Source organism: Lepidochelys kempii, chromosome 10, assembly GCF_965140265.1.
Source record: "Lepidochelys kempii isolate rLepKem1 chromosome 10, rLepKem1.hap2, whole genome shotgun sequence".
NCBI lineage: Eukaryota > Metazoa > Chordata > Testudines > Cheloniidae > Lepidochelys > Lepidochelys kempii.
The window spans coordinates 70996933-71014973 of record NC_133265.1 but is presented as its reverse complement, the minus strand read 5'-3'; the positions used below and the strand labels follow the sequence as shown (position 1 = coordinate 71014973).

Genomic DNA, 18041 nt, shown 5'->3' with positions numbered 1-18041 from the left:
TCATTAAAGCTTATTAGTAGGTTCAGAAGGATTAGATTTTTATCAGTAAATGTCAATAAACATCGATTTCACCTTACACATACAAACCGAGAAAAAAATTTCCATTGATAAAAATCAAAATGTACAATTAAGCAAAGTAAGGAAATTGCTGCTTGAAAACTTTTATTTTATTTTATTTTATTGCTATTTATGTTGTATATTTAGATATATGATGTTGACAATTTGTGTTTTAACAGTTATAAAGATTTAACTTTTTGAATCTCAACGTCCATTGTCATCAGGTATTATCTGGAAACCACCATCCATGATTTTGTGCAACTGTCAAACCATTAAAATGGATAAAAATCAGGGGGGAAATTTAAAAATAAAAATCAATATTACTAATCAAAATTATAACAAAAAATAAAAATTGTATTCTGCCAAGCCTACTTATTAGGCATGTCCTGATGTTCCATTAACTCCAATATATTATTAGATAATAGAGCACAGCCCCAGGAAGCATTATCCCAACTCTCCAAGTGGGGAAATACTCCTATATCAGAAATCACATTACTGAATAGGTCAGTAGCATAGAAAATGTTGGTAGAAAAGAACATGACAAGTAAGGACCATGTGTTTCGTTATTAAGAGTTAAATGACATTGTAATAAAGGGATGGAAATCTAAAATCCAGCTATATAACAGCAGTGGAGTGGAAGAGAATTTCTTTGATGTTTCAGAAATGAAGTCAGAGTGAACAGGGAGACACTATTTTTATGTTTGTATCTCTCTATATAGGCTATTTGAGTGCCACTTTTAGTGAAGGAGGAGTTTAGACTGAACAAGACAGAAAAGAATTCACATTCCCAAAATCCCATAAGAAATAATGGTCAAAGCAGATGAGAAGTCCTTCTAGGAAATTCATTCATGTTTTCTCTGTTGGTTCTCCAGATCAACTGGACATAAATGGAGCAGCCAGCAGGTGTATGCTACCTTGATATATCAGATGCATTTCCTGCCTTCCATGCTGTTGAGTGTACTTCCAGGCTATGGACTAATATATATATACTTCTGTCCAGAATCATATCAGTAAGACAAATACTATAATTCTTCACAGACATTTATATACATCTCATATATATTTATATATATATCCTTATATATATTGTTAACTGTTGCATGTTCATATTTGATGAATAAAATAAATTAATACATTTTACTTCAGTCACTAGCAAAACAATTAAATAAATGTTAAGAGACAAAATTCTTTAAGTGCCTACAGGATAATGGAACCAAGAGCAAATAAGCTGGGGATGTATAAATCACAAATCATGCCAGACTAATCTGATCACCTCTTTTTTGTTGTTGATTGAATTACAAAAGAGCAGATGAAGGGAATGCAGTAGCTGCAATATATCTGGACTTAGTAAAACATTTGATATGGTGCTTCACAAAATCTTACTTGAAAAATTATTTCAAATTGGCTTGGTTATGAGCACTGGCATAAAGCAGCATAAATAATAATAATACATTTTATTTATATAGCTCTTATCTGCCAGTGCTCTTCTAGGTAGTCCACAAAAACACACCACTCGCATTAAAAAAACCGAAGTATGCATATGAATTCAAAACAAGGTGATGGAGTTTAAACAAAGGGCAATAAAATAGCGAAGTTTAGAGTTGGGGGAAGCTGTCTGCAGCAGGATTGGTGTTAAGTCTGGTTTTATTTAACATCATTAGTAATTATTTGGAAATTATTAATTATTAGACACCACATTAACTATAAAGCTGATACTTGTATGTTTAGGGGAACCATTACCTTTCTCTGAAGCATCTGATACTGGCCACTAACCGGAGAAGGATACTGGACTATTTCAGATCCAGTCTGTTCATTTCTATGCTCCAACGATAATAAAATCAGGAGGTCACTGAGGATCAGGAAGTCATACAAAAAGCACCTAGACGGCTTAGAAAACACGGAAGGAAACAAAACAAGGCCCAAACATAGAAAAAATGCAAGCCAATACATTTTGGAGAAAATCACATCAAACAATTTAGTGGACGGCAGAAACCTGGAAGGTAGTTAATGCCAAAAAAGGCTTGTGGTGACGATGGGCATTAAAAGGCTTATCAGACTATAATGCAATATGACGGGGGGAAAAGAAAAAAACCTCACCAGAAATTCCGGCCTACATATGCAGCAACATTGCAACACAGAGCAGAGTTAGTCCATCTCCCTAGAGCTCGGATGAGACCACACCTGGAATATTGCAAACAGTTCTGGGCAAAAAGCCAGGAAAGCGTCAACACATTTGAGGAAATTCAGAGAAGAGCAACAAAAATGATGAAGAGGCTGGAGGGACTGACTTAAGAGGGGAGTTAAAAAACCAAATATGGATTGCTCCCCCTTAATGATGATTAAGGGAGAGAGAAAGAATCATCTACAAGGATGAAGAGGAGAGAGGAATTGTTGAGGATGGCTCAAAGGGGTGTAACTGGGAGTGATGGAATGATGCCGAACAAAGTTAAATGTAGGCTCTCCTTCTAACAAAGAGTGCCATTAGACTGTGGAATAGTCTCCCCTGGGAAGAGATGGCATCTCCACTGCTGAGGAGACAAGGCAGTAAAGATCATCCAATCAGAAAGAGTCCTGCACTGACAGGGGAAGAGACCAGATGAACAAATACGTCTCCCCCAAGTCTAGTTTCCAGTGTACTACTAGAGAGGATTTTCTTCAGTGTGGGAGTGATTTTAAGGGTAGAGGTTCTGCATACAACTACACAATGTGCATGAACAGAGCCTTTGCCCGAGCAAATTAAGTGTACAATTGCCCACTTTTCTCTTTTTTGAAAATCTGGCCCTAATGTAATTTTGGAGGGGCACCAGGTACAGCACCAGAATGAGAAACAGGCACACTTCATGTCACACTCCCTCCCTCTAACATCCATTATTACACTTTAAAATGTCCAGTCTAGTGAGCTGCCAATATAATATACCCCTTCTGCATCCTTGCCACGCTAGGGCTATGCCCTTACCAGCTGCTCAGACTTGTTGCACCATCATTCTGCCATTCCAACAGGCATGTGAATTCTCTCTCTTTACAAAGTGCAATAAATAACAAGGAGAGAGATTAATTAAGGAGACCATAAATTGTTCCCAGGGCTTTGCTGCCTTAAGTTATGTTTTCTCTCTATTTTTAATTTCTTTTCTCCTTGATGAAAAAACATAGCTTAATAAACAATTCCACACTTGCTATTATACCCAAATTAATTATATATTTTAAAAAGAAATCAATGTATATGTTACTGGAGCACCTGTGAGGGCAACAGAAATCCTTGAGTTAATTGTATAGAAAACACTCTAGCATAAGTACCTCCTCATGGGATATTCATCTTTTGGTCCCAAAGCACATTCCAGATGGTATTCATACAGCTATCACTTTGCTCAGCATAGAAATGTACCCACTTCTAGGGCGGCGCACAACAGCCATTTAACAGTGCCCCCAAAACACTGCACATCCATTTAAGGCAGGGAGTGAAGAATAGCTCATCTAAGTGACAATGCAGGTGGACTTTGCGGAGGTAGACTATAGAATATAATCACCCACTTGAAATTAGGCATAGACACTAGCAGCCCAATATCAAAGAGTGGGTTCCATTTTCAGCACCACGTCCCCACCAGCTTAAGACAAACCTGAGCTGAAGGCAGCTGTTTGGGCTCAGGGACTGACGCACCATGTCACTGCGGTAGCTCAAGAGAACTTATGCAAGCTCCTTTCTTATCCTGCATCTTCCGATTATTGCACTAAGATAGCCTGATGAGAGGCTGGGACCCAATAGGGAAGCCTGATTTTCCTCAGCCCAGGCATGCTGGCACAAGGCAGGGCTCTTTGATGGAAGGGAAGGACCTGGGGAAATTAAACAGGAGGAGACTGCTCCCAGAAAACCTTCCGCCCTATTAGAAAAAGAACAGTGTCACAGAACTGAGCACCACGGTCAGTGCGTCCTCTCTCCTGCTTCTCCCTTCCCTCCCTCCCACAGCCACACCCAGACCGGCTTCTCTTCATGCCACGTGGGCAAAAAAGGGTTAACTGTCACCACCATTTCCAAAAAACAGCTCACAAGTCCTTGATGACAATTAACAAATAAATAAATAAAAAGATTCCAATTTATAGATGGCAACAGTTTCCCTGGCTCCTCCGCTGGGAGTCATCATGTCATGCTTAATCTCTCTGTTAAATAAACAGTGCTATACCGCGAGACAGACCAGGTGGCAGAGAGCTGACAAGGGGGCCCCCTAACGAGAGGCGCGCAGGCCTGATCGTTAAATACCACAGGTGTCCCAGCAGCCGTGTTGCTACAGCGTGTTCAGATGTACAACACGGTACAGGCACGGGCCAAAGGCAGGAGATTAATACTACTGGGGTGGGGGAGGGAAGAAGTGAAAGGGAAGGATGAGGGACAGTGGAGGAAACCAGAGGAGAGAGAGAAAAAAAGAGAGACCACTGCTGTGGCAATGGTGAGGGAGGAGTTTCTCCCCGTCCCCCATCCCTTCTGTCTCCATAGCTTTGAGTTGCCCCCTCAAACAGTATAGTAGACGGACTGTATGCTGAAGCCTTTATGCCCTCTGGGACGGACTCCAGCTCCAGCCACTGTCAGAGGGGCTACCACTGCCATCTGCTGTGGGCAAGAGGCAGCCTAGAGGAGTAGGACAGGTGGCTGATATGATCTGGTAGGTCAGGAGATAATACAAGGGACAGATGCAGCAACGGGACTGACCTGACACAGCTGGAGACAGGACATGAGACGAAATGAACCATTGGTCTGATCCGGTATAGATTAAAATAAGGTATTGGACAAGAGGGGCTATTGGTCTGGCAGGGCTGGAGACAGGACTAGATGGGCTATTGGTCTGCTCTAGAAGGCCAAGTCTTACATGGCCATTTAGGACACAAAACCCCAACATCTCCCTGACTCCATTATTCAAAAGTCAAGCGGCTGCTGGGCCATGCTGGGGGCTTGCTGATGAAGTCCAAGCACGTTGTGTGGCAAGGGCGGCGGGAGAGGGAGGCTGTTTTAAAGAGAGAGAATGCAGAATGACAGAAGGTGCTCTGCCTCATCCCCACCACACTGCATGGCCCCTCCTAGCAACATAACAGAACGAGATAGATCTCCTCTGTGACGTTGCACTCTATATGATTTTATGAAAATATGCTAATGAGCGTGAATATAATGTAACTGGAATATGCTTCATGCAAAAGGTCTCTTGTAAGGTATCATTACAAAGCTTATAATCTACTGAGTGTGGTCATCCTATTTGTATAAATATATCACTCTTGTTTCTGAAACTAGAAATATGAAATATAACTCTGAGGTCCTATTGTAGTTATGCAAAGCGTGGGCCATTAATGGTCGTCTGGAATCTTGATGGCGCCCATCAACCAGGACAATTGACTCTGGATGGCTCTGTTTGCTTGCAAGCCTTCCTGTGAGTCAGGCTGGGAGGAATGAGGGCTTGGGGTCTTACAGTGCCATGTGATCATGTCACCTGAACTGGAATCCATCTTTAATCTGGTGCTTTTCCATTTAGAAGGAGGGGTGGGAACACAGAGAGGGACAAAGGATTCCCGCCTTGTGCAAAAGCTATATAAGGGAGTGGAACAGAACAAAGGGGGCTGCAATCATGAGAAATCCCCTAGCTACCAGCTGAGCTGGAACAAGGGCTGTGCCAGGGGAAAGGATTGTGCCCATACTGGGAAGGCATCCAGTCTGTGATAGAAGCTTATTGAAACATCTCTGAGGGTGAGATTTTAATCTGTATTCAGTTTTCTTACTGTATTAGGCTTACACCTGCGTGTTTTATTTTATTTCGCTTGGTAATTCACTTTGTTCTCTCTGTTATTACTTGGAACCACTTAAATCCTACTTTTTGTATTTAATAAAATGACTTTTTACTTATTAATTAACCCAGAGTATGTATTAATACCGAGGGGGGGGGGCAAACAGCCTTGCATATCTTTCTATCAGTGTTATAGAGGGTGAACAATGTATGAGTTTACCCTGTATAAGCTTTAAACAGGGTAAAATGGATTTATTTTGGGTTTGGACCCCAGTGGGAGTTGGGTACCTGAGTGTTGGAGACAGGAACACTTCTTAATCTGTTTTCAGTTAAGCCTGCAGTTTTGGGGGGATGTTGTTCAGACCTGGGTCTGGGTTTCTAGCAGGCTAGCATGTCTGGCTCAAACCAGGCAGGGCCCTGAAGTCCCAAGCTGCCAGGGAAAGCGGGCTTAGAGGTAGTCCCGGCACCTCAAGTGGCAGTCCCAAAGGGGTTCACTGTGATCCAACCCATCACATCCTCCCACTCCTGAGAGCGCAGGCCCAAGTTCCCGAGGGCTTCCTGAGCAAGTGTGCTGTTGTGCCTTTACCATGAGCCACTCTGCCGGTATGCGGGCTAACGTCACAAAGTCAACATGGAATATAAGTCATATGCGTGGAATAAGTCCTGATGGCTGTATCCGCAGGAGGTAGCAAGCCTCCTGTGGAGCAACCCTGCAAGTACAGGGAGAGGGGACCAGGAAGTCCTAGTGGGTCATTTCTCACTGGCTTCTCTGATACTGTGAGTGATAAGGGGAAGGTGAGCAGCTCTTATTTCTCATGCACTCACTGATGTGTGTGAGGAATACAAGAAGATCTCTCACGAGACAATAAGTAAGGCCTTACCAAATTCATGGCCATGGAAAATGCGTCACAGACTGTGAAATCTGGTCTCCCCCATGAAATCTGGTTTCCTGTGTACTTTTACCCTATGCTATACAGATTTCATGGGGAGGCCAGCGTTTCTCAAACTGGGGGTCCTGATTGAAAAGGGGATTGCAGGGAGAGGTTGCAAGGTTATTGTAGGGGGGGTTACGGTATTGCCACCCTTACTTCTGCGCTGCCTTCAGAGCTGGGCGGTCAAAGAGTGGCGGCTGCTGGCTGAGGGCCCAGCTCTGAAGGCAGCAGTGCAGAAGTAAGGGTGGCAAAACCATACCAGGCCATTCCTACTTCTGTACTGCTGCCGGCGGTGATGCTGCCTTCAGAGCTGGGCTCCCAGCCAGCAGACAGCGCTGTCCAGCCAGCTACCCCTGCAGGCAGCACAGCTGCAAGCAGCAGCGCAGAAGTAAGGGTGGCAATATCGCAACCCTCCTATGATAACCTTGTGAACCCCCTCTCCCATCACAAACCCCTTTTGTTACAACGTGAAATTTCAGATTTAAATCTCTAAAATAATGAAATTTACATTTTTCAAAATCTTAGGACCATGAAAATGAGCAAAACGTACCATGAATTTGGTAGGGGCCTATCAGTAAGGTAGCGAGGCAAACATACAGATTTAACCCCAGTATCTGTTCCCCATCCACTGATCTGCAGGATCCAGAAGGATAAGAACAGAATTCAAGTGCCCCCCTCCATCAACTGGTTCTCTGCTCATCCTGCCTGCAGACACCATTCACCCCTCCTATAACTCTCTGCTGCCCCCAACTGGCAGATTAGAGAAATGGTGTTAATAGGCTCCGGAGGGAGTTGGGTCCATTTCTCCATGGCGTTGGGAGGTTCCCCTTGAGGCAATAATGTCTGAGGTGGGAGAGTAGAAGAAAAAGTAGGGAAGATCCTACAAGCTTTGAGAAACACCCACCCCAGAGGATACAACAGCCCCCCTGCGCTATGTGGAAAAAACCAGGGATGATTCTGCCAGTCACACACATCTCAGTCAAGCTACCCCGTTAATAAACAGCTTTCAGAGCAGCCCCCACCCCTGCAAAGCAGGGCAGTGCCGCGGTGCCCATGCTGCTGCAACCGCACAACCCTTCTCCAAACTGCAGCAGAACTCCTGGGTCCCTAACCCTGTGTGGCAGACGTGGGGCTGTTTGGAGACAGCGTTTCATGTCTCTGCATGCACATGCCCTGTATCACGGGGAGCGCATCTCAGCCCAAGGATGGCAGTGGTTTTACCTGCCTCTCTCCTTGCCGGCACCATTTAATGTAACGACTACTAAGTCCTGTCAGCAGATCTGAGCCAATGGGTGCAGCTCCATAGGCAGATACACAGAAAGCCGCCGAGATGCCCCCTCCTTCTAGTTTTTCGTTATCCATCTGGAAAATTGCAGAGGTCATGAGAGCTTTTACCATATCAAAATGAAATCGTCCTGTCAGCAACAAAAGGGACAGCTTCTTTACCCCGATTCCAGCAGCTGTCTCACGGCCGCAGGCTTTTACGTGAGCGGCAGACACTGCACTGTGTCAAGACAGATCCCTCTTGTGCTGAGGGGTCTCCCATCAGCTCACGCCTCCCCATCCCACTCCAGGATTGTCCAGGCACAGGGATCTCAGCCTATGCCATACTCTCTCTGCATTCAAGAGGCTGAAACTCCAAATTTAGATTAAGGAAAAAGTATATGGCCCCACTCCAACTCACAACCTTCCTCTGTCTATCCGTTCCTCCCACCCGGTCTAACCTTCCATTTTAGAGGGGAGCAAAGGAAGCAAAGGCTGTTCTTTTTTTTTTAAAGATATCTCGGGACCAGCTGGAAACAAAATGTACCAGATACCTCCTGGGGAAGCCTGTTTCTGGCACAACTGTGCAGACTGACAAGATAGAGCAAGCTGAAAGAGGGTCCAGGGGGGCACAGAGCACTCTCCAGTCACTAGGGAGTGTAACGCTGGGTCACATAAGAACAGCCCTGATGTGTACTAAACATTTCAAGAAGGGGCCTCTGAGAGGTCTAGCCTTGGAGCCTCAGGGAGGAAACCTCTATGACCAGAGAAGCAATGAAAGATAAGGGACAGAGGAGAAGGAGGCAGTGACTTCATGCTGTCCTTGTGCTGTGAGAGACTGAAGCTATGAATTACTGGAACAAAGAGAGGGAATCCACTAGAAATATATAGCCAGTGTGGGAAGAGGGAATTCCTTCCTTTGAAAACAGGGTGACCTATGGTTCTGGGCCTGCACGAGTTTTCATGGCTAAACTTGGTACCCTATATTCCTATGGCACGCAAGAGGTTAACAAGGTGCTTTCAACTCCTTGAATTATACCAGCATATAATTAGGCTTGGCAGAATTGGATTTGTATTTTTTTAATATAATTTTTACAGATAATATCAGTTTATTTTTTCCTCTTCACTTTTCATTACATTTTCACACACACGCAGACACACAAACACACACACACAAAACAAGCTATCCATAAACGTCTCACAATGTGTTAACCATTTGTTACCTAACCTTAACTACACCTGAAACAGTTGACTATATCATCTGAATGGTTAAAATATAAATCAATTCTCTGTATTACAGTTTATAAATAATTTGTTTACAAAATCAAATTAACTTTAAATCTTATTCTGCCTTATCCTTATTTTAGGTACAGAGAAATTGAAAAAAAATAATAGAATACAATAAAGAATCAAAGCAAACTGGAGAGGCAAAAGAGAAGAGGAGGTGGTGAATGGGGAAGGCTCATCCATTTAATAAGATCACCGAGATACTTCCAGGAAAGCACCCCATACCTCAGAATTTTTCTGGGGTATTTCTGTTACAGTATACTATTCTTTCCATGGATGGCCACGTTTATGATGGCTGCAATCTTCAATTGTTGGTTGCTTTTTGGATTTCCATTTCTGTAGTACTAGTCATTTAGCAATTATGAATGCTCTACTGAGCCAAAGGTTTTCACATTTATTCCGCTTCCAATATCAATGTATATTTTAAGCAATTTTTTAAATCAATTCAAATTAACACAACTGTCCAAAATTATGAGTGTTAGGCTTTATTTTTATCAATTTAGATTTTTCACGGTTGTGGGAAATTATGCGGGATCAGATGTAAATTATTTAGTGACAGTAGGCATTGAGACACAAAAAGTTAAAGCTTTATAACCATTAAAACACAAACTGTCAACAACACAGTATATACACAGTAAATACCCTTAAATCAAATGGTAATAAGTTCTCAAGCAGCATCATTCTTCTTACTCTGCTTATCTGTAAATTTCAATTATCATCTATGGAAATACTTTTTGTTGATTTATGTGCGTATGGCAAAAATCGACATTTAACAACATTTACTGAGAAAAATTGAATCCTTTCAAGCCTGCATATAACCCAACTAACACAAGTGCCCACACCCCATTCAGCTAGCCTGAAAGGAAAATAAACTGATTTTCAGTATACAGTAGTTAGAAATGACTATCAGCAATACCAGCCTAGAGCTCCAGGTCTCTCTTCTGAAGCCAAGGCAGGGTATTCAATCCAGATCCCAACCATCCACCAGAGAAAGAACCCCCTTCCCCCCATTCCTTCCCAAGAACTTGGAATGTCAACTGGAGACAGTTCCCCACCCTAGAACCTGGACCGTGAAACACCCTGGACACCAGTCATTAGAATCACAACCTGGTTTGTTCCTACAGCATGCTGGGTGCTGCTAATGCAGCTGATGTCAAGTACCAGGCCAGGCATTTTTTATGGTGGACATTTATTTTTAATAGCACAGTTGTGTATTGAAATGAAATGCCTGAACGTTAATGAGGGTCCTACATGGCTTCCACTTTCAGAAATAAATACATAAATTAAATACATAAATAAAGCTGCTAAACATCAGTACCCTTGCTAGATGCTCCATGCTTCCCAAAACACAGGCAGAGGTGTTACTCCATCACAGAAAAGTAGAAATTAGAGATGGAGGAGGCCCAGTAGATTATCCCATGCACCCTGATCCCTACAATATATTCACCAGTGTTCTCTCCGGTAGAGTTTTAAATGGCCCAAATAACAGAGCTTCTACCATTTCCCTTGGAGACTATTCCACAGCCTTAGAGATTCCAGGGTATAGAAGTTATTCCTCTGATCACATTAAGCCTAAATTCACAACTGAACAATATCGTCCCATTACTGCTGTAAATCTTCCTTAAGAACTCTCTCTCCCTCTCCCGGGTGTTTACACTGTACTTGTGTGGTGTTCATCACATCTCCATTTAGGTGTCATTAGGTCAAGAGCTGCACTCTCTGGCTGCACAGTTTAGGCATGAGCTATTCAATTGCAGGAGCCTTGGCTGAACAGGAGGAAAATCTTGAGGATGCTACAGCAAGCCAAAGAAGGAGAAGATGAACTACAAACTCCATGGAGCACATTTAGTGCCCTGTAGCCTTTTTCAAAAGAAAGACAGGGAGAGGTAGTATAGACAGATCACAGTTAAAGTACTGATTAAAGGTGACACAGGAAAGAAAAGCAAGGACTGAGCCTCCCTGTTTCTCCCTGTGTTACTCTGCAGTGCCCCAGCACCGATACCACCATCATCACAGACACTGATTTGCCCAGTTCTTGTCAGCCTCAGAGGAGGTACCGACAACTCCATATGGTTGAGAGAAGAATTCAGTCCCCATGGCCCAGAAGCAGTTCCCTCCGAGTCAGATGAAGGAAACTGGTGCATATGGTACATGTCCTATGGATAAACAGAGGTCTTAGGTCTCCAGGTCTGTCAATCCACCAGTTTTCAATTCATTTTAAAATGGAAAGAAAACACAACATTTCAAGTGGCAAACACAGGTTGGAACTGAAAAGGGGATGAGTGACCCAGCAGGAACCACGCTGCTTTCAGAGGAGATACCTTGAGGACAAATGTTTCCCTTCTCCTCCTGGCCCAAGGGGAAGGCTGCTCGGATGAGAGAAGCTCAGCAGTGTGAGATGTCACTGCTGTGGAACTGAGATGCCTGCAGAGAGGAAAGCAGGACCACAAACCAGCATGACTCATCCATTTCCAAATCTGCAGTGGATGAAGGAAGTCCACTCAGCCCCTCCAGCATGAGAGATACTGTGTAATTAATCCTAATCCTCTCCCCCAGGAACTGTATCCAAGGTTGTGACCCCAAAGTACATGAAGTTACAAGCCTAGTGCACTAGCATGTCCAGCCAGATCACCAGCCTCCTACCATTCCTCATTAATCCAATGTCCTGGAAACCCTGACGCTCCAATCTGTTCCTGCTTATTACTGTTCTGCCAGGCAAAGCAGAAACATGCAAGATTTTGGATTTGGGAGTTTGCTTTTTACAATCCAGCTGTTTACTTCCACCAGACCAATTTGGTGTTTGCATCTCAATTTAGCTGCAAACAATTCTGGGTGCCACTAGTGTGATTTGTGAACCATTCATGGAACAGCCAAAGTCTGTTGTTGGGCTCTTTCCATCATTGTTCCATTAATGTGACTGGTGCATTCTGGAGATGGCAGGAATCAGAGTACCCAACAGATAATTAGAAAGAATGAATGCACAGAAAAGCAACAAAGGTGTAAGGAGAACTGGAAGGTCTGATGTATGATGAAAGGTTAAAGAAATTTAAAGGAAGCAGAGGTATCTCAAGTCAAATTAAACTATTTATTTGAATTCCTTAAGAGGTTCTTACCATTGCTATCAAGTAACATTCATTTTTTGGCTAAGAAATTGAAGTTGATGCTTGGTAGATGTTTGGTAAGTGCATTTTGCAAGCACTTCTTTTAAGCAGTCTCTTAAAGCTTCAGGTAGAAGTATTTTACTTTTAGATCTAAGCAGTTGCAAATCTTCTACTAAGCATTTCTCCAAGCAGTTCAGAGGAGTAAGTAGCATGCATCTCTGTTCCCTTCCAAAGTCTTTCAGGGAAGACACTTCTATCTGGCACAGAGATGCCAAGCTTGGGCAGAATTTACTCTGACACTTTTGTTTATAGCCTGGTGACAAGGAATCTGGTTGCTCTTAGTTAGGATAGGCAAAAAGTCTGCTACTACCTGGTGTAGCAAGACAATAGAAGTAAATGCAGCCTAAACGTCTAGTGGCTGGACTAGAAGAACAGTACCTTCCATATATTAGGTCTGCACTTTAAGTGCAGGACCTGGTATCAGAACCTTAGTAAAGGAAACAGGAATGCTGGCACACCACAGCCTTGGGTGATACTGGTGAGCTTCCGTCCTGTGAAAAGAAGATAAATGGATCCCTCTAGAGCAGGGATTGGCAACCTTTGGTACGCAGCCCACCAGGGTAAGCCCCCTGGCAGCCTGGGCTGGTTTGTTTACCTGGCACGTCCGCAGGTTCAGCCGGTTGCAGCTCCCACTGGCCGCAGTTCACCGTTCCAGGCCAATAGGGTCTGCGGGAAGCAGCACGGACCGAGGGATGTGCTGGCCACCGCTTCCCGAAGCCCCATTGGCTTGATACAGTGAATCATGGCCAGTGGGAGCTGAGATCGGCTGAACCCGTGGATGAGCCAGGTAAACAAACCGGCCAGGCCTGCCAGGGGGCTTACCCTGGCAGGCCACTGGCCAAAGGTTGCCGATCCCTGCTCTAGAGACATGCCTTGTAAGCAGTGCAGTGTTTTCTCTTAACATTCACCAAGACATGCTTGGAAGAGTTTTATTTGACCATTGCTGCTGTGGTTATGGATTGTATTTTTAATGGAAGGGCAGGTACTTACAGATTGGGAGCACAGGGCTTCACAAGGTTGGAATCAGAAAACAAAATAAAATGTCACTTTAGCAGAAGATACAGAAGTACTTATAGAAGGAAGACCCAGTGAAACCACATGCCCTTTCAATCCATTTCCCAGGTTTCAAGGCAGGCAAACTAAGTGATGTTGAGCGCAGAAAGCAAACCTAGGGGCTTGTAAAACAAATAAAAAGTTACCACCAAGGAAAGGTCCTGACCTTGCAGGGTGCTGAGTGCCTCTAGCTCCCACCAGCATCAGCAGGAATCGAAGGAGCTCACACCTCGCGTCAAGCGCTCAGCACATTACAGGACTGGGCCCAAACAAAGCAGCATAAGCCTGTTACCTTTTACTAACTTTTGATCTACTTGATGGTTCACCATGGATTTATTCACAACACTTTCTGTGGCCAGCTGCTGTTTCCTTTGGATGGCTGCTCCTTTCCCATAGCCACCCTGTACGGCCTTGATAGTGGGAGGGCATCACCCCTGCGACATGAACAAGTCCGGTAGGATAAAATAGAAGGGTGCTGGACACCGATTGCTTTGGGGCAATCAGTACTGACTTTATGGTTTCTCTTAATTGCAAATTTATTTTACTTCCTGTACAGCTTCAAGGGAAAAAATAAACCACCAGGTAATTGTACTCAGACATGGGCAAGTCAATGGAGGTTAGGATTAAGTCTCATTGGAGAGGCAGGTCATTTCACTTAAGCATTTTTTCCCTTTAAGCTACTGAAATAATTACACTGTTAAGGAGGGAAACAAAAAAACAAAGCATGCATCCAAGCTGTCTTTGCAGGAACTGGTCTCCTTGAAATCAGAACCCTGGCATTGCTTTGCAATGGACGCAGAGGACAGTTACCATCTGTTTATGGAAAAATGTTAATAACCCCCAATCATAATCAAATAGGCAACCACTTTACTTTAAGTAGCTATTAACTAATGCTAAATTGCAATGGAACAGCTCGGCAAGTACTTTTGACATACACATCAGCAGCACCAGCGCTCCGAGCAGGGCTATTGGAGTGAATACCAAATGAACTGAGTGATGTGATTCTTGACACGTTACCGAAAGGGTAAAGAGCCTCTATTTACTATTGTTTTGCCTCTCTCTTTCCTTTCCCCCTCCCCTCCCCCCTTTGCTGTTTCGGTTGATTCAGAAAATGAAAAAAGGCAATGGGATTTCAGATGATGCTACGTTTGGGCTGTCAGTCGCTCCTCACCCTTGTCCTGCATGATGAACCTGATTTGGGGAACAAAAACTAGTTTGTAGCTGAGCCCAGAAAACAAGTTCAACTACGCAAGACAAGTCATTTTGTTCTGTGTTTGTATAGCATCTAAAACAATGGGGCCCTGGTCCATGACTAGGGCTGTTAGGTGCTATGGTAACACACACAATAAATAAGTACATTTGTTTCTGCTCTGCTCTATTCTCTTTCATCCAAAAATATTGTAGCTCTCTTACAAGCATGAATTATTGTTTATTATTTCTGGAGCACCAAGAGTACATAATACAAATAAGTATGAGCACAACATCCCTGTCTCAAAGAGCTTACGATTGAAACAGAAAACATGTACACCAGGGATTGGCAACCTTTGGCACAGGGCCCGCCAGGGAAAGCCCCTGGAGGGCCAGGATGGTTTGTTTACCTGCAGTGTCCGCAGGTTCAGCCGATTGCAGCTCCCACTGGCTGCGGTTCGCCGTTCCAAGGCCAATGGGGGCTGCGGGAAGCGGCGCAGGCCGAGGGATGTGCTGGCCGCGTGCCAAAGGTTGCCAATCCCTGATGTACACAAAGGAGAACCAGCAAGCCAAATGTTAGCACTGGAATGTGCATGTCTTGTTGTCTACCTGCCTAAGTACTCATGTGACCATGCCCATCAATGTGTCCGAGTATCTCGTAAGCCCCAGGACTTTCCTGTAGCTTTATTAAATTAAACTTCATTTCCTAAAATGTATTCTGACTACACTTTACTGGGAGGATTTGGGTTTATAGACTTACAGGAAGAAGAGTGCTATTAAGGTGAAGTCTAAAGCATTCTATCCTTAGTCTACAGGCAGGGAAACTGAGGTACAGGGAAGCAAAGACTAGTGCAAGGTCACTAAGTGCGTCATTGGAAGAGCTGGGAACAGGAAGAGAACCCAGGAAATCTGACCCCCAGTCTGCCTGCTCTAACCACTCTCCCTCCCACACCTGGGAATAGAAACCAGGGGCTCTGATTCCCAGGTTCGTGTTCTAACCACTTGATCACTGTCCTTCCTTGGTTAAAAATTCATTCACATGTCTGTGTACAAAAACTCAGATTAGACACCAGCAATTATTGCAGACTACATCTGTGTCTTAAATACTTTCTGTTTACGTATGTGTTTTGTCTGGCCGTTCTTTCTCCAATGTCTCTCTATTCTGCAGCTAAGCCTAAGGTACACAAAGGGAACTTTGTTTTCCATGTTCATTTTATCTCCCCTAACCCTAGGTTTTCACATTCCATGGCCCCGGCAGTCGCTGATAGCCTGTCAAGCCATATTTTTCTCCACTCTGTTGCACGGAGGCAAATCTGCAAGGAGGCCTGAAAGGCAGGATTGCCACCATGATCCAATATTAACGAGGCGCCTCCTCTGGAGCAAGCGAGGAAACTCAATGAGGATGGCACACAGCCATCCGCAACAAGCTCTCCAGAACGAAGATAAACAGGGAACATGCTGCATTATAACCCACCTCACAAGGGGCCTGTGAAGCCACCCTGACGCCAGCCCTGCTATCATGCAACTGGCAGAGCAAGTATTGTGCACCATTGTTATTGGACAGATCAGTAGCTGGGTCATAACCTGGGAAATAAACATGGGGATAAATAAACATTCCCTCCCACACACTGTTCCTCACACATTCTTGTCAACTGCTGGAAATGGCCCACCTTGATTATCACTACAAAATGTTCCCACCACCCGGCTCTCCTGCTGGCAAAAATAGCTCACCTTACCTGATCACTCTTGTTACAGTGTGTATGGTAACATCCATTGTTTCACGTTCTCTGTGTATATAAAATCTCCCCACTGTATTTTCCACTACATGCATCCGATGAAGTGAGCTGTAGCTCACGGAAGCTTATGCTCAAATAAATTGGTTAGTCTCTAAGGTGCCACAAGTCCTCCTTTTCTTTTTGCGGATACAGACTAACACGGCTGCGACTCTGAAACCTGTCATTCTTTGTTGTGGTGACTCTTCAGCGAGGCAGACTGGATGCTGCTCACTCTTCAGCCTGTCACTGCCACTTCTACAAACTACCTGAGAGGGTCGCTAGAGAGCAATGTGAGGCACTTATTTTCCGGGCTGTCTCTGGGACAGACAGAGAGAAGAGAAGCAAAGGCGCTGGCCTATGCTCCCAAACAGGGCCCAAATCCATATCTATTAGCTGGGAAATCCCTAACCAGGTCCTCTCAGATTGCTCTGCTCCTTTGCTGTGCTTTCTGCCCATGTGTACAAAGCCCAGGATTGGGATATAGGGATCCCTCATTCTCTGGCCTCACCTCCACAGAACGCAAGCAGCCATCTGCCTGCACACCCTGCTAAGGTTCACTCCCTGGCCCTAGCTGTGCCTCACCTCCCCCCTTATTCACTTAGGCATTAACCTCCCTTCTCAGCCTGCTGGTAAGAGAAAGTAAAGGGGGAGGAGGAGACAAGCTTACAAGCCTCCCCACAAGGCATTCTGGGTTACTTGAGTACACAGCATTCTGCGGCCATGACAAAAACAACAGGAAAAACCTGCTCCTACAATCCTGCCAAGCTGGGATTTCAACAGCAAGTGGCAATGCATCAGCTGGCTACAAACTGCTCCTGAATCAGGGAATGATGCTCCATCCCCAGATCAGGCCTTTTGATTATTATTATTCTATTTTTTAATCACCAACCATATGCTTGATGCTCTGTAGGACCTAGTTCCTGTCCCAGAAAGCTGCAACTAGTTAGTCTCTAAGGTGCCACAAGTACTCCTTTTCTTTTTAGATCACAATGGGAGACTCAGAGGAGAGTGCAAGCTTCCAGAGGATTTTCGGTTGTATTGATTTTTGATCACACTCTCCTTCTCTCCCATGACACTGTGACAGTAAAGATCTTTGCCAGAGGTGAGTGTCCAGGGGTGAGACTTCAGGAGATATGAATGAAGAAAGAAGAGTAGCTTGGCAAGCTAGATTAGAACCAGAACTAGGGGTCACCAAATGAAATTAATAGGCAGCAGGTTTAAAACAAACAAAAGGAAGTACTTCTTCACACAACGCACAGTCAACCTGTGGAACTCCTTGCCAGAGGATGTTGTGAAAGCCAAGACTATAACAGGGTTCAAAAATGAACTAGATAAATTCATGGAGGATTGGTCCATCAAAGGCTATTAGCCAGGATGGGCAGGGATGGTGTCCCTAGCCTCTGTTTGCCAGGGGCTGGGAATGGGTGACAGGGGATGGATCACTTGATGACTACCTGGTCTGTTCATTTCCTGTGAAGCACCTGGCATTGGCCACTGTCGGAAGACAAGACACCAGGCTAGATGGACCATTGGTCTGACCCAGTATTGCTGTTTTTCTGTTATTAG

At 44.3% G+C, this 18041-nt stretch overlaps 1 protein-coding gene and 1 long non-coding RNA gene across 8 annotated transcripts in view; one reads left to right on the top strand and one right to left on the bottom strand.

Moving 5' to 3' along the window:
- LOC140895048 (uncharacterized) overlaps positions 1-1367 on the top strand; it is a 58106-nt gene extending 56739 nt beyond the window's left edge. Inside the window, exon 4 of the long non-coding RNA XR_012154052.1 lies at positions 930-1367. This is a non-coding gene — a long non-coding RNA (uncharacterized lncRNA). The remainder of the gene's footprint in view (positions 1-929) is intronic.
- The window catches only part of NTRK3 (neurotrophic receptor tyrosine kinase 3), a 455727-nt gene that overhangs the window by 168325 nt on the left and 269361 nt on the right, over positions 1-18041 (bottom strand). The window lies entirely within an intron of this gene.